The following is a 19,105-nucleotide window of genomic DNA, read 5'->3' on the forward strand; positions in this document are numbered from 1 at the left end:
GCTTGTATGGCAAAATAAATTGTGAAAGTGAGGTTGGTCAATTTGAGGATGTGTCATGACTTTATGATCGTATTGCATTCTTTTAGTTATTGTTATTTAATCATGATTAATTATCGTTCAGAGCTTTTGTCGTCACTGTCTTTTGTGGCTAACTGTCATTTTTAATTTTCTCGTTCCGGGGATGTCCGATCAATGAGCCAACAATCCAAGTGTCATAAGGCTAACGATTGCTTCCCTTACTTAGCTTGCGTTGCATAAGGATCTCAGAGTCAGAGAGATTAGATAGAGCTGCCCGAAGAAACCACCAACGTACAAGCCTCTCGGCTGTGCCGTGCGCTTCGCGCTTTACTTAGCTTGCGTTGCATAAGGATCTCAGAGCCAGAGAGATTAGATAGAGCTGCCCGAAGAAACCACCAACGTACAAGCCTCTCGGCTGTGCCGTGCGCTTCGCGCACGGCGTTTCAAATATCTTTCAGCAACAAAGAGGTTGGAGGACGTCTAGTAGCCTCTCGGCTGTACGCCGAGAGGCTTGTACGTTGGTGGTTTCTTCGGGCAGCTCTATCTAATCTCTCTGGCTCTGAGATCCTTATGCAACGCAAGCTAAGTAAAGCGCGAAGCGCACGGCACAGCCGAGAGGCTTGTACGTTGGTGGTTTCTTCGGGCAGCTCTATCTAATCTCTCTGACTCTGAGATCCTTATGCAACGCAAGCTAAGTAAGGGAAGCAATCGTTAGCCTTATGACACTTGGATTGTTGGCTCATTGATCGGACATCCCCGGAACGAGAAAATTAAAAATGACAGTTAGCCAAAAATAGTGGCGTTTGGAAATATTATCAAATTTTATATTCGGTTGTCCATTGACAAATGTACTTATATGTCCTCGTTTGTTTGGCTAAGGTTGGTGTGTATTTCGAACAGAAAGTAAGCAAGCATTAGAACTAGATTTAGAGGCGAATATGGTCGGGTAATGGCGACTGAATTGATGTCAACGGCCACACCACATAGAACTCACCCGGTCTCGTCAGCTCCCGGAAGTTAAGCTATGTCGGGTCCCGTTAGTACTTGGATGGGTGACCGCTTGGGAATACGGGATGCTGTTGGCATGGTGTAATTTTATTTTTGCTCCCCAAGTTAGATGAGACATGGAATATAATGTATTCTTTAGGTATTAGTTGAAAAGGGTATTGCTGGGACTTTGATTAATGATACCATATATTGTAGAACGCATGTTTGTTTGATCTCGGTAGTTTTAACGACAAAAAAAAAGATAGAGGTTTGGCTATTTTGTTGAGGCTGTTGCATGACGCCCACTCACTGGCACGATCCCACTACTGCCGAACACGGGAACTTTTGGCTGCTAGGTTTCCCTCCTGACCCACTACGCTCCTCCTTAGCTAACCTGCACCTACTAGATTCCTCTAGCAGATCCATGCTGATGTCAAGCTTAGTGCGGGCACCTGATCAACATGCGGTATCACGAAACAGGGCTCCTAAACTCAAGCCATCCACTCTACCAAGCCTCCCCGAAGCAGGATTATAGGTGCACGCCAAACACCCAGCTGATAAATGGGCTCTCAATCGATAATACATTACTGTAATAAATTGATTTGATGAGCACGCGGATTCTTTATTGTGTCCAAAATTGGTCTCGTCACTTGTTCTATAACTATTAAAGAGCTTCTCGGTGTTTCAATAAATGAACAAAATGCAAGACCTGACAATGTATGTACTGTGTGCGTCAAGTATTGCAAATCTCAATTTAATATTCCGAAATATCGATCTATGCACTGTAATTTACGCCAAAGCTCATTGATCGTACAAACCTTATTTAGAGTTCTGCAAAATAACATTGCATTTAAGATCATACTTCACAGGATCATTTCTGTAGTATATCTTGACTTGTTTCCCACCAGAAACTTGTCTCCTTTCAACCCACGATGACGAGTTAAGACGCTGGTTTCTGAGCGTGAAACAGGCTGTGAGTGTAGCTGTCTCGACAGCATCAAACACAGTCATTGAGGACCGTTTCCGTTAAATCCATGTGAAATAGCGGAAGGAAACTAGCGTGTTCAGAGTGGTTGAGATGATAAAACAAATTTAAATTCTTGAAAATCTAAAGAGATACATCTTAATAATAATTCCAGGTATTCGTGTCCTTAAATCATCTGCTTGTATGGCAAAATAAATTGTGAAAGTGAGGTTGGTCAATTTGAGGATGTGTCATGACTTTATGATCGTATTGCATTCTTTTAGTTATTGTTATTTAATCATGATTAATTATCGTTCAGAGCTTTTGTCGTCAGGTGGCGTGGCAAAGCCATATTCTGAAAAAAAAGGACCTAGTGTGATAACGAGAGTAAAATTTGCAACGCCTTCAGCGTAAATTGTATCTCCCTTAATACAGTATGAGCATAATAAAACAAATGAAAATGAACTTTATAAGCATCAAGTGGTCGCGTCTGGAAAAATGAACAACTCAATATTTTATAGCATTTCTTGAATGTTTTGAGTGATATGAGTATTCTTCGTACACCACCGGAAATGTGTTGAACCTCAGTGGTTATTTTGGGCAGTAATCCTTGTAACATTATCGCTTCTCGGCCTTTTGGCTAAGATCAAAGTGTAGTATCTGTTCTTATCAGCTTAATATCTGATACGGGTTCAAATGGACCCCAGAATATTAAACTGATTTTTGGCATACGGTGGGAATACAGTGCTTGCACTGCTCCCGCCACGGGTTGACCCGGTATTGCAGTACCTCCGGGATCGGCTCACCCTCTATGAGGGAGAACATATTGAATAAAACAGAAATTGTCTTAGCACCGTATAATAAAAGACCATGTATAATTGCAAAACTGTCATGTAGACATGTTTGTAATTTTTTCTAATTGTATTTTTTTCGTAATATCAAGAAAAGCATAAAAAAATACGTACTTGATTGTGTTAACTAATTAGTACTGTTCATCTTTCGATGTGATGTTTTTTTTTAAAATATGAAGATGCGTGTATTTTCATATGAAAAGTCGATTTTCTTATTTTCTTATTTGCCAATTGGACGACCAAATGAAAAAAAACAAGCAATTTGTTTCTTGAAAAGTATTTGCAAAGATCAAGACCATGAAATAAATACTGAGCTTTATTTACTATATTTTGCTCGAGTTCGTAATTCAAGTCGATGAAAGAAAGTGGGTGGTATTCTCTAAACGTCAGTCAAATACTTGAACACTCTTTGTCAATATTGTTCTGCTGTATACAAAGTATTAAACAAAGTGAAAAAGCATCCACAATCATACTTACCTGGCTCAGAGGCAACCATGATCACCAAGGTGGTTCCTCCAGGGCGAGGCCTTTCCATTGCACTAAGGATGGGCTGACCCTTGCGATTAATCCAAATGTGATTAACTCGGGAGTACAATTTTTGGTAGTGGGGGACTGCGTTCGCGCCGTTCCCTGAACACACTATAAATGTAAGAAAAATTCTTGTCATCTGCCGGAAGTTGAACTAAATCTGGTCCCGTTAGTAAACGGTAGGGTTGACCGCTTGGGAATACGCGAAGCATCAGATTTTCTTTCTGGGAAGAAACAACAAAGTAATGAAATTCATGTTTAGCTACTTTAATATAAATCATCATGGCCAATGGATTGGCCGTGATCGTCTAGTGGTTAGGACCCTACGTTGTGGTACCTACTAGATATGAATCCGTAGTAACCCAGGTTCGAATCCTGGTCACGGCACTGAAAACTGATTTTTCACGTCAACACGCAGATTAACTATAAATTTTGTTTGGTTGGAAAGTAATGCTCGCTCACTTCAATAGTTCATAATGTGAAAAACAATTTGGAATGAAAACCTGAAATTCCCCCTCCCTTTTTTTGTGTGTGCAGGAAGTTGTTGAAATGTATGGAAGAAAAATACACATTTACAGAATTTCAAGTATTTGACCCGATATTAAGACAAAAATTATTTCATGTATGTAATGAACTGTCCCCTGTTGGTATTAGTCCAATGGGAGATGGAAATTAAAATTTGCCTAGGGTAATCTAAATGAATATTTCTGAACGAAATTGTTGGTCCAACACGTCCAAGCAGAACGAATTCAGCAAATGCTTAAGTAGACTTGCTTTTCTGATTATAATTTAGCTTTGCGCAGTGGCAATATCATAACCAATGAGGGTCTCCCGAGGTGTGATTATTGCTAGTTGAAAACTTTAACCAATACCCCGCCACGATGAAGTGAAATAATCTTTGTCGTCGGCAATTTTTGATAGCTCCATCAGGAGCATTTCAGCGTACAAGAAAAAAAAAATTACAGTCAGTTAGAAAAATTGGAGTGTTGCATAGTGTGTTTATAACATTAAACGGTGAAAGTGAAATCGTATAAGTGATTTTTGTTTCCATTTAGTTGGTATTGCACGTCAGACAAGGCTGATTAATTCGTTCGCTGAAGGCCATTAATATCAGTCAGTTGGAACATTGTGAACACGGGGAAAATATTTGAAAAGGTGATTCCAAATGACAAGGTGAAAAGATTCCACCATGTTTAAAGGGGAAGTTCAATAAATTGTTAACCGCTGTAGGGTGAATGTCGGGGTAAACATCTGATCCCACCACCTACGTGTTGGGCTTGTACCATAAAGATCGTTCATTTTTTTCAAAAATAACACTGCGCACAACTGTTTCGTTCAAAAACATGTTAACGAGCTTTATACATGATATTTACTTTAAAATAACTGTACCCATTGATAAAGAATTGCACAAGGATTTTGATATGTAAACGCATGTTTCGAAAAAAAACCTTACAAGCGCACTTCAAAATTTTGAAATGAATATAAATACAAGGCATACCACTGTTATTTACTCTGGTTTCTAATCAATACCCGGATAAATCTTTCGCCTTTTACTAAAGATTTCCGTGGTTAGGAGCATTGATGAGTCTATATGACTTATTTTTTTAACGCCCGGTCTTCTGATTGGGCACTTTGAATAAATGAAAAATTAAAAACGTCTGTATGCGGAAACAAAGATATTCTACTACTACATACTGACAACATTTGTAAAATGACAAACTGATAGTTTTTCGGTGGTTTTGGTAAGATTAGTGTGTATTTCAAAAAGATAAATCTCAAGCACAAGTAATAGATTAGAGGCGAATATGGTCGGGTAATTGCGTCTAGTTTAATGTCAACGGCCATACCACATAGAACTCACCCGGTCTCGTCAGCTCCCGGAAGTTAAGCTATGTCGGGTCCCGTTAGTACTTGGATGGGTGACCGCTTGGGAATACGGGATGCTGTTGGCATGGAATTATTTTATTTTTGTGAATCCAATTGAATTGAAGTGCTTCCCAAGATGGGTGATACTACATGGACTACAATGTATTATTTTGGCATTAGTTGAAAATGGAAGGAACGTATTTTTTACTGGATATTGCCTACTAGACGTCCTCCAACCTCTTTGTTGCTGAAAGATATTTGAAACGCCGTGCGCGAAGCGCACGGCACAGCCGAGAGGCTACTAGACGTCCTCCAACCTCTTTGTTGCTGAAAGATATTTGAAACGCCGTGCGCGAAGCGCACGGCACAGCCGAGAGGCTTGTACGTTGGTGGTTTCTTCGGGCAGCTCTATCTAATCTCTCTGGCTCTGAGATCCTTATGCAACGCAAGCTAAGTAAAGCGCGAAGCGCACGGCACAGCCGAGAGGCTTGTACGTTGGTGGTTTCTTCGGGCAGCTCTATCTAATCTCTCTGACTCTGAGATCCTTATGCAACGCAAGCTAAGTAAGGGAAGCAATCGTTAGCCTTATGACACTTGGATTGTTGGCTCATTGATCGGACATCCCCGGAACGAGAAAATTAAAAATGACAGTTAGCCAAAAATAGTGGCGTTTGGAAATATTATCAAATTTTATATTCGGTTGTCCATTGACAAATGTACTTATATGTCCTCGTTTGTTTGGCTAAGGTTGGTGTGTATTTCGAACAGAAAGTACAGCCGAGAGGCTACTAGACGTCCTCCAACCTCTTTGTTGCTGAAAGATATTTGAAACGCCGTGCGCGAAGCGCACGGCACAGCCGAGAGGCTTGTACGTTGGTGGTTTCTTCGGGCAGCTCTATCTAATCTCTCTGGCTCTGAGATCCTTATGCAACGCAAGCTAAGTAAAGCGCGAAGCGCACGGCACAGCCGAGAGGCTTGTACGTTGGTGGTTTCTTCGGGCAGCTCTATCTAATCTCTCTGACTCTGAGATCCTTATGCAACGCAAGCTAAGTAAGGGAAGCAATCGTTAGCCTTATGACACTTGGATTGTTGGCTCATTGATCGGACATCCCCGGAACGAGAAAATTAAAAATGACAGTTAGCCAAAAATAGTGGCGTTTGGAAATATTATCAAATTTTATATTCGGTTGTCCATTGACAAATGTACTTATATGTCCTCGTTTGTTTGGCTAAGGTTGGTGTGTATTTCGAACAGAAAGTACAGCCGAGAGGCTACTAGACGTCCTCCAACCTCTTTGTTGCTGAAAGATATTTGAAACGCCGTGCGCGAAGCGCACGGCACAGCCGAGAGGCTTGTACGTTGGTGGTTTCTTCGGGCAGCTCTATCTAATCTCTCTGGCTCTGAGATCCTTATGCAACGCAAGCTAAGTAAAGCGCGAAGCGCACGGCACAGCCGAGAGGCTTGTACGTTGGTGGTTTCTTCGGGCAGCTCTATCTAATCTCTCTGACTCTGAGATCCTTATGCAACGCAAGCTAAGTAAGGGAAGCAATCGTTAGCCTTATGACACTTGGATTGTTGGCTCATTGATCGGACATCCCCGGAACGAGAAAATTAAAAATGACAGTTAGCCAAAAATAGTGGCGTTTGGAAATATTATCAAATTTTATATTCGGTTGTCCATTGACAAATGTACTTATATGTCCTCGTTTGTTTGGCTAAGGTTGGTGTGTATTTCGAACAGAAAGTACAGCCGAGAGGCTACTAGACGTCCTCCAACCTCTTTGTTGCTGAAAGATATTTGAAACGCCGTGCGCGAAGCGCACGGCACAGCCGAGAGGCTTGTACGTTGGTGGTTTCTTCGGGCAGCTCTATCTAATCTCTCTGGCTCTGAAATCCTTATGCAACGCAAGCTAAGTAAAGCGCGAAGCGCACGGCACAGCCGAGAGGCTTGTACGTTGGTGGTTTCTTCGGGCAGCTCTATCTAATCTCTCTGACTCTGAGATCCTTATGCAACGCAAGCTAAGTAAGGGAAGCAATCGTTAGCCTTATGACACTTGGATTGTTGGCTCATTGATCGGACATCCCCGGAACGAGAAAATTAAAAATGACAGTTAGCCAAAAATAGTGGCGTTTGGAAATATTATCAAATTTTATATTCGGTTGTCCATTGACAAATGTACTTATATGTCCTCGTTTGTTTGGCTAAGGTTGGTGTGTATTTCGAACAGAAAGTAAGCAAGCATTAGAACTAGATTTAGAGGCGAATATGGTCGGGTAATGGCGACTGAATTGATGTCAACGGCCACACCACATAGAACTCACCCGGTCTCGTCAGCTCCCGGAAGTTAAGCTATGTCGGGTCCCGTTAGTACTTGGATGGGTGACCGCTTGGGAATACGGGATGCTGTTGGCATGGTGTAATTTTATTTTTGCTCCCCAAGTTAGATGAGACATGGAATATAATGTATTCTTTAGGTATTAGTTGAAAAGGGTATTGCTGGGACTTTGATTAATGATACCATATATTGTAGAACGCATGTTTGTTTGATCTCGGTAGTTTTAACGACAAAAAAAAAGATAGAGGTTTGGCTATTTTGTTGAGGCTGTTGCATGACGCCCACTCACTGGCACGATCCCACTACTGCCGAACACGGGAACTTTTGGCTGCTAGGTTTCCCTCCTGACCCACTACGCTCCTCCTTAGCTAACCTGCACCTACTAGATTCCTCTAGCAGATCCATGCTGATGTCAAGCTTAGTGCGGGCACCTGATCAACATGCGGTATCACGAAACAGGGCTCCTAAACTCAAGCCATCCACTCTACCAAGCCTCCCCGAAGCAGGATTATAGGTGCACGCCAAACACCCAGCTGATAAATGGGCTCTCAATCGATAATACATTACTGTAATAAATTGATTTGATGAGCACGCGGATTCTTTATTGTGTCCAAAATTGGTCTCGTCACTTGTTCTATAACTATTAAAGAGCTTCTCGGTGTTTCAATAAATGAACAAAATGCAAGACCTGACAATGTATGTACTGTGTGCGTCAAGTATTGCAAATCTCAATTTAATATTCCGAAATATCGATCTATGCACTGTAATTTACGCCAAAGCTCATTGATCGTACAAACCTTATTTAGAGTTCTGCAAAATAACATTGCATTTAAGATCATACTTCACAGGATCATTTCTGTAGTATATCTTGACTTGTTTCCCACCAGAAACTTGTCTCCTTTCAACCCACGATGACGAGTTAAGACGCTGGTTTCTGAGCGTGAAACAGGCTGTGAGTGTAGCTGTCTCGACAGCATCAAACACAGTCATTGAGGACCGTTTCCGTTAAATCCATGTGAAATAGCGGAAGGAAACTAGCGTGTTCAGAGTGGTTGAGATGATAAAACAAATTTAAATTCTTGAAAATCTAAAGAGATACATCTTAATAATAATTCCAGGTATTCGTGTCCTTAAATCATCTGCTTGTATGGCAAAATAAATTGTGAAAGTGAGGTTGGTCAATTTGAGGATGTGTCATGACTTTATGATCGTATTGCATTCTTTTAGTTATTGTTATTTAATCATGATTAATTATCGTTCAGAGCTTTTGTCGTCACTGTCTTTTGTGGCTAACTGTCATTTTTAATTTTCTCGTTCCGGGGATGTCCGATCAATGAGCCAACAATCCAAGTGTCATAAGGCTAACGATTGCTTCCCTTACTTAGCTTGCGTTGCATAAGGATCTCAGAGTCAGAGAGATTAGATAGAGCTGCCCGAAGAAACCACCAACGTACAAGCCTCTCGGCTGTGCCGTGCGCTTCGCGCTTTACTTAGCTTGCGTTGCATAAGGATCTCAGAGCCAGAGAGATTAGATAGAGCTGCCCGAAGAAACCACCAACGTACAAGCCTCTCGGCTGTGCCGTGCGCTTCGCGCACGGCGTTTCAAATATCTTTCAGCAACAAAGAGGTTGGAGGACGTCTAGTAGCCTCTCGGCTGTACGCCGAGAGGCTTGTACGTTGGTGGTTTCTTCGGGCAGCTCTATCTAATCTCTCTGGCTCTGAGATAAAATTTGCAACGCCTTCAGCGTAAATTGTATCTCCCTTAATACAGTATGAGCATAATAAAACAAATGAAAATGAACTTTATAAGCATCAAGTGGTCGCGTCTGGAAAAATGAACAACTCAATATTTTATAGCATTTCTTGAATGTTTTGAGTGATATGAGTATTCTTCGTACACCACCGGAAATGTGTTGAACCTCAGTGGTTATTTTGGGCAGTAATCCTTGTAACATTATCGCTTCTCGGCCTTTTGGCTAAGATCAAAGTGTAGTATCTGTTCTTATCAGCTTAATATCTGATACGGGTTCAAATGGACCCCAGAATATTAAACTGATTTTTGGCATACGGTGGGAATACAGTGCTTGCACTGCTCCCGCCACGGGTTGACCCGGTATTGCAGTACCTCCGGGATCGGCTCACCCTCTATGAGGGAGAACATATTGAATAAAACAGAAATTGTCTTAGCACCGTATAATAAAAGACCATGTATAATTGCAAAACTGTCATGTAGACATGTTTGTAATTTTTTCTAATTGTATTTTTTTCGTAATATCAAGAAAAGCATAAAAAAATACGTACTTGATTGTGTTAACTAATTAGTACTGTTCATCTTTCGATGTGATGTTTTTTTTTTAAATATGAAGATGCGTGTATTTTCATATGAAAAGTCGATTTTCTTATTTTCTTATTTGCCAATTGGACGACCAAATGAAAAAAAACAAGCAATTTGTTTCTTGAAAAGTATTTGCAAAGATCAAGACCATGAAATAAATACTGAGCTTTATTTACTATATTTTGCTCGAGTTCGTAATTCAAGTCGATGAAAGAAAGTGGGTGGTATTCTCTAAACGTCAGTCAAATACTTGAACACTCTTTGTCAATATTGTTCTGCTGTATACAAAGTATTAAACAAAGTGAAAAAGCATCCACAATCATACTTACCTGGCTCAGAGGCAACCATGATCACCAAGGTGGTTCCTCCAGGGCGAGGCCTTTCCATTGCACTAAGGATGGGCTGACCCTTGCGATTAATCCAAATGTGATTAACTCGGGAGTACAATTTTTGGTAGTGGGGGACTGCGTTCGCGCCGTTCCCTGAACACACTATAAATGTAAGAAAAATTCTTGTCATCTGCCGGAAGTTGAACTAAATCTGGTCCCGTTAGTAAACGGTAGGGTTGACCGCTTGGGAATACGCGAAGCATCAGATTTTCTTTCTGGGAAGAAACAACAAAGTAATGAAATTCATGTTTAGCTACTTTAATATAAATCATCATGGCCAATGGATTGGCCGTGATCGTCTAGTGGTTAGGACCCTACGTTGTGGTACCTACTAGATATGAATCCGTAGTAACCCAGGTTCGAATCCTGGTCACGGCACTGAAAACTGATTTTTCACGTCAACACGCAGATTAACTATAAATTTTGTTTGGTTGGAAAGTAATGCTCGCTCACTTCAATAGTTCATAATGTGAAAAACAATTTGGAATGAAAACCTGAAATTCCCCCTCCCTTTTTTTGTGTGTGCAGGAAGTTGTTGAAATGTATGGAAGAAAAATACACATTTACAGAATTTCAAGTATTTGACCCGATATTAAGACAAAAATTATTTCATGTATGTAATGAACTGTCCCCTGTTGGTATTAGTCCAATGGGAGATGGAAATTAAAATTTGCCTAGGGTAATCTAAATGAATATTTCTGAACGAAATTGTTGGTCCAACACGTCCAAGCAGAACGAATTCAGCAAATGCTTAAGTAGACTTGCTTTTCTGATTATAATTTAGCTTTGCGCAGTGGCAATATCATAACCAATGAGGGTCTCCCGAGGTGTGATTATTGCTAGTTGAAAACTTTAACCAATACCCCGCCACGATGAAGTGAAATAATCTTTGTCGTCGGCAATTTTTGATAGCTCCATCAGGAGCATTTCAGCGTACAAGAAAAAAAAAATTACAGTCAGTTAGAAAAATTGGAGTGTTGCATAGTGTGTTTATAACATTAAACGGTGAAAGTGAAATCGTATAAGTGATTTTTGTTTCCATTTAGTTGGTATTGCACGTCAGACAAGGCTGATTAATTCGTTCGCTGAAGGCCATTAATATCAGTCAGTTGGAACATTGTGAACACGGGGAAAATATTTGAAAAGGTGATTCCAAATGACAAGGTGAAAAGATTCCACCATGTTTAAAGGGGAAGTTCAATAAATTGTTAACCGCTGTAGGGTGAATGTCGGGGTAAACATCTGATCCCACCACCTACGTGTTGGGCTTGTACCATAAAGATCGTTCATTTTTTTCAAAAATAACACTGCGCACAACTGTTTCGTTCAAAAACATGTTAACGAGCTTTATACATGATATTTACTTTAAAATAACTGTACCCATTGATAAAGAATTGCACAAGGATTTTGATATGTAAACGCATGTTTCGAAAAAAAACCTTACAAGCGCACTTCAAAATTTTGAAATGAATATAAATACAAGGCATACCACTGTTATTTACTCTGGTTTCTAATCAATACCCGGATAAATCTTTCGCCTTTTACTAAAGATTTCCGTGGTTAGGAGCATTGATGAGTCTATATGACTTATTTTTTTAACGCCCGGTCTTCTGATTGGGCACTTTGAATAAATGAAAAATTAAAAACGTCTGTATGCGGAAACAAAGATATTCTACTACTACATACTGACAACATTTGTAAAATGACAAACTGATAGTTTTTCGGTGGTTTTGGTAAGATTAGTGTGTATTTCAAAAAGATAAATCTCAAGCACAAGTAATAGATTAGAGGCGAATATGGTCGGGTAATTGCGTCTAGTTTAATGTCAACGGCCATACCACATAGAACTCACCCGGTCTCGTCAGCTCCCGGAAGTTAAGCTATGTCGGGTCCCGTTAGTACTTGGATGGGTGACCGCTTGGGAATACGGGATGCTGTTGGCATGGAATTATTTTATTTTTGTGAATCCAATTGAATTGAAGTGCTTCCCAAGATGGGTGATACTACATGGACTACAATGTATTATTTTGGCATTAGTTGAAAATGGAAGGAACGTATTTTTTACTGGATATTGCCTACTAGACGTCCTCCAACCTCTTTGTTGCTGAAAGATATTTGAAACGCCGTGCGCGAAGCGCACGGCACAGCCGAGAGGCTACTAGACGTCCTCCAACCTCTTTGTTGCTGAAAGATATTTGAAACGCCGTGCGCGAAGCGCACGGCACAGCCGAGAGGCTTGTACGTTGGTGGTTTCTTCGGGCAGCTCTATCTAATCTCTCTGGCTCTGAGATCCTTATGCAACGCAAGCTAAGTAAAGCGCGAAGCGCACGGCACAGCCGAGAGGCTTGTACGTTGGTGGTTTCTTCGGGCAGCTCTATCTAATCTCTCTGACTCTGAGATCCTTATGCAACGCAAGCTAAGTAAGGGAAGCAATCGTTAGCCTTATGACACTTGGATTGTTGGCTCATTGATCGGACATCCCCGGAACGAGAAAATTAAAAATGACAGTTAGCCAAAAATAGTGGCGTTTGGAAATATTATCAAATTTTATATTCGGTTGTCCATTGACAAATGTACTTATATGTCCTCGTTTGTTTGGCTAAGGTTGGTGTGTATTTCGAACAGAAAGTACAGCCGAGAGGCTACTAGACGTCCTCCAACCTCTTTGTTGCTGAAAGATATTTGAAACGCCGTGCGCGAAGCGCACGGCACAGCCGAGAGGCTTGTACGTTGGTGGTTTCTTCGGGCAGCTCTATCTAATCTCTCTGGCTCTGAGATCCTTATGCAACGCAAGCTAAGTAAAGCGCGAAGCGCACGGCACAGCCGAGAGGCTTGTACGTTGGTGGTTTCTTCGGGCAGCTCTATCTAATCTCTCTGACTCTGAGATCCTTATGCAACGCAAGCTAAGTAAGGGAAGCAATCGTTAGCCTTATGACACTTGGATTGTTGGCTCATTGATCGGACATCCCCGGAACGAGAAAATTAAAAATGACAGTTAGCCAAAAATAGTGGCGTTTGGAAATATTATCAAATTTTATATTCGGTTGTCCATTGACAAATGTACTTATATGTCCTCGTTTGTTTGGCTAAGGTTGGTGTGTATTTCGAACAGAAAGTACAGCCGAGAGGCTACTAGACGTCCTCCAACCTCTTTGTTGCTGAAAGATATTTGAAACGCCGTGCGCGAAGCGCACGGCACAGCCGAGAGGCTTGTACGTTGGTGGTTTCTTCGGGCAGCTCTATCTAATCTCTCTGGCTCTGAGATCCTTATGCAACGCAAGCTAAGTAAAGCGCGAAGCGCACGGCACAGCCGAGAGGCTTGTACGTTGGTGGTTTCTTCGGGCAGCTCTATCTAATCTCTCTGACTCTGAGATCCTTATGCAACGCAAGCTAAGTAAGGGAAGCAATCGTTAGCCTTATGACACTTGGATTGTTGGCTCATTGATCGGACATCCCCGGAACGAGAAAATTAAAAATGACAGTTAGCCAAAAATAGTGGCGTTTGGAAATATTATCAAATTTTATATTCGGTTGTCCATTGACAAATGTACTTATATGTCCTCGTTTGTTTGGCTAAGGTTGGTGTGTATTTCGAACAGAAAGTACAGCCGAGAGGCTACTAGACGTCCTCCAACCTCTTTGTTGCTGAAAGATATTTGAAACGCCGTGCGCGAAGCGCACGGCACAGCCGAGAGGCTTGTACGTTGGTGGTTTCTTCGGGCAGCTCTATCTAATCTCTCTGGCTCTGAGATCCTTATGCAACGCAAGCTAAGTAAAGCGCGAAGCGCACGGCACAGCCGAGAGGCTTGTACGTTGGTGGTTTCTTCGGGCAGCTCTATCTAATCTCTCTGACTCTGAGATCCTTATGCAACGCAAGCTAAGTAAGGGAAGCAATCGTTAGCCTTATGACACTTGGATTGTTGGCTCATTGATCGGACATCCCCGGAACGAGAAAATTAAAAATGACAGTTAGCCAAAAATAGTGGCGTTTGGAAATATTATCAAATTTTATATTCGGTTGTCCATTGACAAATGTACTTATATGTCCTCGTTTGTTTGGCTAAGGTTGGTGTGTATTTCGAACAGAAAGTACAGCCGAGAGGCTACTAGACGTCCTCCAACCTCTTTGTTGCTGAAAGATATTTGAAACGCCGTGCGCGAAGCGCACGGCACAGCCGAGAGGCTTGTACGTTGGTGGTTTCTTCGGGCAGCTCTATCTAATCTCTCTGGCTCTGAGATCCTTATGCAACGCAAGCTAAGTAAAGCGCGAAGCGCACGGCACAGCCGAGAGGCTTGTACGTTGGTGGTTTCTTCGGGCAGCTCTATCTAATCTCTCTGACTCTGAGATCCTTATGCAACGCAAGCTAAGTAAGGGAAGCAATCGTTAGCCTTATGACACTTGGATTGTTGGCTCATTGATCGGACATCCCCGGAACGAGAAAATTAAAAATGACAGTTAGCCAAAAATAGTGGCGTTTGGAAATATTATCAAATTTTATATTCGGTTGTCCATTGACAAATGTACTTATATGTCCTCGTTTGTTTGGCTAAGGTTGGTGTGTATTTCGAACAGAAAGTAAGCAAGCATTAGAACTAGATTTAGAGGCGAATATGGTCGGGTAATGGCGACTGAATTGATGTCAACGGCCACACCACATAGAACTCACCCGGTCTCGTCAGCTCCCGGAAGTTAAGCTATGTCGGGTCCCGTTAGTACTTGGATGGGTGACCGCTTGGGAATACGGGATGCTGTTGGCATGGTGTAATTTTATTTTTGCTCCCCAAGTTAGATGAGACATGGAATATAATGTATTCTTTAGGTATTAGTTGAAAAGGGTATTGCTGGGACTTTGATTAATGATACCATATATTGTAGAACGCATGTTTGTTTGATCTCGGTAGTTTTAACGACAAAAAAAAGATAGAGGTTTGGCTATTTTGTTGAGGCTGTTGCATGACGCCCACTCACTGGCACGATCCCACTACTGCCGAACACGGGAACTTTTGGCTGCTAGGTTTCCCTCCTGACCCACTACGCTCCTCCTTAGCTAACCTGCACCTACTAAATTCCTCTAGCAGATCCATGCTGATGTCAAGCTTAGTGCGGGCACCTGATCAACATGCGGTATCACGAAACAGGGCTCCTAAACTCAAGCCATCCACTCTACCAAGCCTCCCCGAAGCAGGATTATAGGTGCACGCCAAACACCCAGCTGATAAATGGGCTCTCAATCGATAATACATTACTGTAATAAATTGATTTGATGAGCACGCGGATTCTTTATTGTGTCCAAAATTGGTCTCGTCACTTGTTCTATAACTATTAAAGAGCTTCTCGGTGTTTCAATAAATGAACAAAATGCAAGACCTGACAATGTATGTACTGTGTGCGTCAAGTATTGCAAATCTCAATTTAATATTCCGAAATATCGATCTATGCACTGTAATTTACGCCAAAGCTCATTGATCGTACAAACCTTATTTAGAGTTCTGCAAAATAACATTGCATTTAAGATCATACTTCACAGGATCATTTCTGTAGTATATCTTGACTTGTTTCCCACCAGAAACTTGTCTCCTTTCAACCCACGATGACGAGTTAAGACGCTGGTTTCTGAGCGTGAAACAGGCTGTGAGTGTAGCTGTCTCGACAGCATCAAACACAGTCATTGAGGACCGTTTCCGTTAAATCCATGTGAAATAGCGGAAGGAAACTAGCGTGTTCAGAGTGGTTGAGATGATAAAACAAATTTAAATTCTTGAAAATCTAAAGAGATACATCTTAATAATAATTCCAGGTATTCGTGTCCTTAAATCATCTGCTTGTATGGCAAAATAAATTGTGAAAGTGAGGTTGGTCAATTTGAGGATGTGTCATGACTTTATGATCGTATTGCATTCTTTTAGTTATTGTTATTTAATCATGATTAATTATCGTTCAGAGCTTTTGTCGTCAGGTGGCGTGGCAAAGCCATATTCTGAAAAAAAAGGACCTAGTGTGATAACGAGAGTAAAATTTGCAACGCCTTCAGCGTAAATTGTATCTCCCTTAATACAGTATGAGCATAATAAAACAAATGAAAATGAACTTTATAAGCATCAAGTGGTCGCGTCTGGAAAAATGAACAACTCAATATTTTATAGCATTTCTTGAATGTTTTGAGTGATATGAGTATTCTTCGTACACCACCGGAAATGTGTTGAACCTCAGTGGTTATTTTGGGCAGTAATCCTTGTAACATTATCGCTTCTCGGCCTTTTGGCTAAGATCAAAGTGTAGTATCTGTTCTTATCAGCTTAATATCTGATACGGGTTCAAATGGACCCCAGAATATTAAACTGATTTTTGGCATACGGTGGGAATACAGTGCTTGCACTGCTCCCGCCACGGGTTGACCCGGTATTGCAGTACCTCCGGGATCGGCTCACCCTCTATGAGGGAGAACATATTGAATAAAACAGAAATTGTCTTAGCACCGTATAATAAAAGACCATGTATAATTGCAAAACTGTCATGTAGACATGTTTGTAATTTTTTCTAATTGTATTTTTTTCGTAATATCAAGAAAAGCATAAAAAAATACGTACTTGATTGTGTTAACTAATTAGTACTGTTCATCTTTCGATGTGATGTTTTTTTTTAAAATATGAAGATGCGTGTATTTTCATATGAAAAGTCGATTTTCTTATTTTCTTATTTGCCAATTGGACGACCAAATGAAAAAAAACAAGCAATTTGTTTCTTGAAAAGTATTTGCAAAGATCAAGACCATGAAATAAATACTGAGCTTTATTTACTATATTTTGCTCGAGTTCGTAATTCAAGTCGATGAAAGAAAGTGGGTGGTATTCTCTAAACGTCAGTCAAATACTTGAACACTCTTTGTCAATATTGTTCTGCTGTATACAAAGTATTAAACAAAGTGAAAAAGCATCCACAATCATACTTACCTGGCTCAGAGGCAACCATGATCACCAAGGTGGTTCCTCCAGGGCGAGGCCTTTCCATTGCACTAAGGATGGGCTGACCCTTGCGATTAATCCAAATGTGATTAACTCGGGAGTACAATTTTTGGTAGTGGGGGACTGCGTTCGCGCCGTTCCCTGAACACACTATAAATGTAAGAAAAATTCTTGTCATCTGCCGGAAGTTGAACTAAATCTGGTCCCGTTAGTAAACGGTAGGGTTGACCGCTTGGGAATACGCGAAGCATCAGATTTTCTTTCTGGGAAGAAACAACAAAGTAATGAAATTCATGTTTAGCTACTTTAATATAAATCATCATGGCCAATGGATTGGCCGTGATCGTCTAGTGGTTAGGACCCTACGTTGTGGTACCTACTAGATATGAATCCGTAGTAACCCAGGTTCGAATCCTGGTCACGGCACTGAAAACTGATTTTTCACGTCAACACGCAGATTAACTATAAATTTTGTTTGGTTGGAAAGTAATGCTCGCTCACTTCAATAGTTCATAATGTGAAAAACAATTTGGAATGAAAACCTGAAATTCCCCCTCCCTTTTTTTGTGTGTGCAGGAAGTTGTTGAAATGTATGGAAGAAAAATACACATTTACAGAATTTCAAGTATTTGACCCGATATTAAGACAAAAATTATTTCATGTATGTAATGAACTGTCCCCTGTTGGTATTAGTCCAATGGGAGATGGAAATTAAAATTTGCCTAGGGTAATCTAAATGAATATTTCTGAACGAAATTGTTGGTCCAACACGTCCAAGCAGAACGAATTCAGCAAATGCTTAAGTAGACTTGCTTTTCTGATTATAATTTAGCTTTGCGCAGTGGCAATATCATAACCAATGAGGGTCTCCCGAGGTGTGATTATTGCTAGTTGAAAACTTTAACCAATACCCCGCCACGATGAAGTGAAATAATCTTTGTCGTCGGCAATTTTTGATAGCTCCATCAGGAGCATTTCAGCGTACAAGAAAAAAAAAATTACAGTCAGTTAGAAAAATTGGAGTGTTGCATAGTGTGTTTATAACATTAAACGGTGAAAGTGAAATCGTATAAGTGATTTTTGTTTCCATTTAGTTGGTATTGCACGTCAGACAAGGCTGATTAATTCGTTCGCTGAAGGCCATTAATATCAGTCAGTTGGAACATTGTGAACACGGGGAAAATATTTGAAAAGGTGATTCCAAATGACAAGGTGAAAAGATTCCACCATGTTTAAAGGGGAAGTTCAATAAATTGTTAACCGCTGTAGGGTGAATGTCGGGGTAAACATCTGATCCCACCACCTACGTGTTGGGCTTGTACCATAAAGATCGTTCATTTTTTTCAAAAATAACACTGCGCACAACTGTTTCGTTCAAAAACATGTTAACGAGCTTTATACATGATATTTACTTTAAAATAACTGTACCCATTGATAAAGAATTGCACAAGGATTTTGATATGTAAACGCATGTTTCGAAAAAAAACCTTACAAGCGCACTTCAAAATTTTGAAATGAATATAAATACAAGGCATACCACTGTTATTTACTCTGGTTTCTAATCAATACCCGGATAAATCTTTCGCCTTTTACTAAAGATTTCCGTGGTTAGGAGCATTGATGAGTCTATATGACTTATTTTTTTAACGCCCGGTCTTCTGATTGGGCACTTTGAATAAATGAAAAATTAAAAACGTCTGTATGCGGAAACAAAGATATTCTACTACTACATACTGACAACATTTGTAAAATGACAAACTGATAGTTTTTCGGTGGTTTTGGTAAGATTAGTGTGTATTTCAAAAAGATAAATCTCAAGCACAAGTAATAGATTAGAGGCGAATATGGTCGGGTAATTGCGTCTAGT

At 40.6% G+C, this 19,105-nt stretch overlaps 23 non-coding genes across 23 annotated transcripts; all 23 read left to right on the plus strand.

The window, feature by feature from the left end:
- Window positions 1–984: 984 nt before the first annotated feature.
- Window positions 985–1,103, plus strand: LOC124323095. Its single transcript, XR_006915340.1, has one exon. It is a non-coding gene; the product is annotated as a 5S ribosomal RNA (ribosomal RNA).
- A 754-nt stretch (window positions 1,104–1,857) lies between these two features.
- Window positions 1,858–2,079, plus strand: LOC124322534. The gene has a single exon (XR_006914814.1). It is a non-coding gene; the product is annotated as a small nucleolar RNA U3 (small nucleolar RNA).
- Window positions 2,080–2,589: 510 nt separating this feature from the next.
- Window positions 2,590–2,780, plus strand: LOC124322261. The gene has a single exon (XR_006914607.1). It is a non-coding gene; the product is annotated as a U2 spliceosomal RNA (small nuclear RNA).
- Window positions 2,781–3,289: 509 nt separating this feature from the next.
- Window positions 3,290–3,453, plus strand: LOC124322110. Its single transcript, XR_006914463.1, has one exon. It is a non-coding gene; the product is annotated as a U1 spliceosomal RNA (small nuclear RNA).
- A 192-nt stretch (window positions 3,454–3,645) lies between these two features.
- On the plus strand, window positions 3,646–3,735 carry Trnah-gug. The gene is given in 2 exon segments: window positions 3,646–3,682; window positions 3,701–3,735. It is a non-coding gene; the product is annotated as a tRNA-His (tRNA).
- Window positions 3,736–4,139: 404 nt separating this feature from the next.
- Window positions 4,140–4,281, plus strand: LOC124322741. Its single transcript, XR_006915008.1, has one exon. It is a non-coding gene; the product is annotated as a U4 spliceosomal RNA (small nuclear RNA).
- Window positions 4,282–4,855: 574 nt separating this feature from the next.
- Window positions 4,856–4,978, plus strand: LOC124322933. Its single transcript, XR_006915186.1, has one exon. It is a non-coding gene; the product is annotated as a U5 spliceosomal RNA (small nuclear RNA).
- A 203-nt stretch (window positions 4,979–5,181) lies between these two features.
- On the plus strand, window positions 5,182–5,300 carry LOC124323046. The gene has a single exon (XR_006915293.1). It is a non-coding gene; the product is annotated as a 5S ribosomal RNA (ribosomal RNA).
- Window positions 5,301–7,509: 2,209 nt separating this feature from the next.
- On the plus strand, window positions 7,510–7,628 carry LOC124323096. Its single transcript, XR_006915341.1, has one exon. It is a non-coding gene; the product is annotated as a 5S ribosomal RNA (ribosomal RNA).
- A 754-nt stretch (window positions 7,629–8,382) lies between these two features.
- LOC124322535 lies at window positions 8,383–8,604 on the plus strand. Its single transcript, XR_006914815.1, has one exon. It is a non-coding gene; the product is annotated as a small nucleolar RNA U3 (small nucleolar RNA).
- A 903-nt stretch (window positions 8,605–9,507) lies between these two features.
- Window positions 9,508–9,698, plus strand: LOC124322263. Its single transcript, XR_006914609.1, has one exon. It is a non-coding gene; the product is annotated as a U2 spliceosomal RNA (small nuclear RNA).
- A 509-nt stretch (window positions 9,699–10,207) lies between these two features.
- On the plus strand, window positions 10,208–10,371 carry LOC124322112. The gene has a single exon (XR_006914465.1). It is a non-coding gene; the product is annotated as a U1 spliceosomal RNA (small nuclear RNA).
- A 192-nt stretch (window positions 10,372–10,563) lies between these two features.
- On the plus strand, window positions 10,564–10,653 carry Trnah-gug. Its single transcript is given in 2 exon segments — window positions 10,564–10,600; window positions 10,619–10,653. It is a non-coding gene; the product is annotated as a tRNA-His (tRNA).
- A 404-nt stretch (window positions 10,654–11,057) lies between these two features.
- On the plus strand, window positions 11,058–11,199 carry LOC124322742. The gene has a single exon (XR_006915009.1). It is a non-coding gene; the product is annotated as a U4 spliceosomal RNA (small nuclear RNA).
- A 574-nt stretch (window positions 11,200–11,773) lies between these two features.
- Window positions 11,774–11,896, plus strand: LOC124322936. The gene has a single exon (XR_006915188.1). It is a non-coding gene; the product is annotated as a U5 spliceosomal RNA (small nuclear RNA).
- A 203-nt stretch (window positions 11,897–12,099) lies between these two features.
- LOC124323047 lies at window positions 12,100–12,218 on the plus strand. Its single transcript, XR_006915294.1, has one exon. It is a non-coding gene; the product is annotated as a 5S ribosomal RNA (ribosomal RNA).
- Window positions 12,219–14,914: 2,696 nt separating this feature from the next.
- LOC124323098 lies at window positions 14,915–15,033 on the plus strand. Its single transcript, XR_006915343.1, has one exon. It is a non-coding gene; the product is annotated as a 5S ribosomal RNA (ribosomal RNA).
- A 753-nt stretch (window positions 15,034–15,786) lies between these two features.
- LOC124322536 lies at window positions 15,787–16,008 on the plus strand. The gene has a single exon (XR_006914816.1). It is a non-coding gene; the product is annotated as a small nucleolar RNA U3 (small nucleolar RNA).
- Window positions 16,009–16,518: 510 nt separating this feature from the next.
- LOC124322264 lies at window positions 16,519–16,709 on the plus strand. Its single transcript, XR_006914610.1, has one exon. It is a non-coding gene; the product is annotated as a U2 spliceosomal RNA (small nuclear RNA).
- Window positions 16,710–17,218: 509 nt separating this feature from the next.
- LOC124322113 lies at window positions 17,219–17,382 on the plus strand. Its single transcript, XR_006914466.1, has one exon. It is a non-coding gene; the product is annotated as a U1 spliceosomal RNA (small nuclear RNA).
- A 192-nt stretch (window positions 17,383–17,574) lies between these two features.
- Trnah-gug lies at window positions 17,575–17,664 on the plus strand. The gene is given in 2 exon segments: window positions 17,575–17,611; window positions 17,630–17,664. It is a non-coding gene; the product is annotated as a tRNA-His (tRNA).
- Window positions 17,665–18,068: 404 nt separating this feature from the next.
- LOC124322743 lies at window positions 18,069–18,210 on the plus strand. The gene has a single exon (XR_006915010.1). It is a non-coding gene; the product is annotated as a U4 spliceosomal RNA (small nuclear RNA).
- Window positions 18,211–18,784: 574 nt separating this feature from the next.
- Window positions 18,785–18,907, plus strand: LOC124322937. Its single transcript, XR_006915189.1, has one exon. It is a non-coding gene; the product is annotated as a U5 spliceosomal RNA (small nuclear RNA).
- Window positions 18,908–19,105: the final 198 nt, after the last annotated feature.

Source organism: Daphnia pulicaria, chromosome 1 (genome assembly GCF_021234035.1).
Source record: "Daphnia pulicaria isolate SC F1-1A chromosome 1, SC_F0-13Bv2, whole genome shotgun sequence".
In the NCBI taxonomy this organism is placed as follows: domain Eukaryota; kingdom Metazoa; phylum Arthropoda; class Branchiopoda; order Diplostraca; family Daphniidae; genus Daphnia; species Daphnia pulicaria.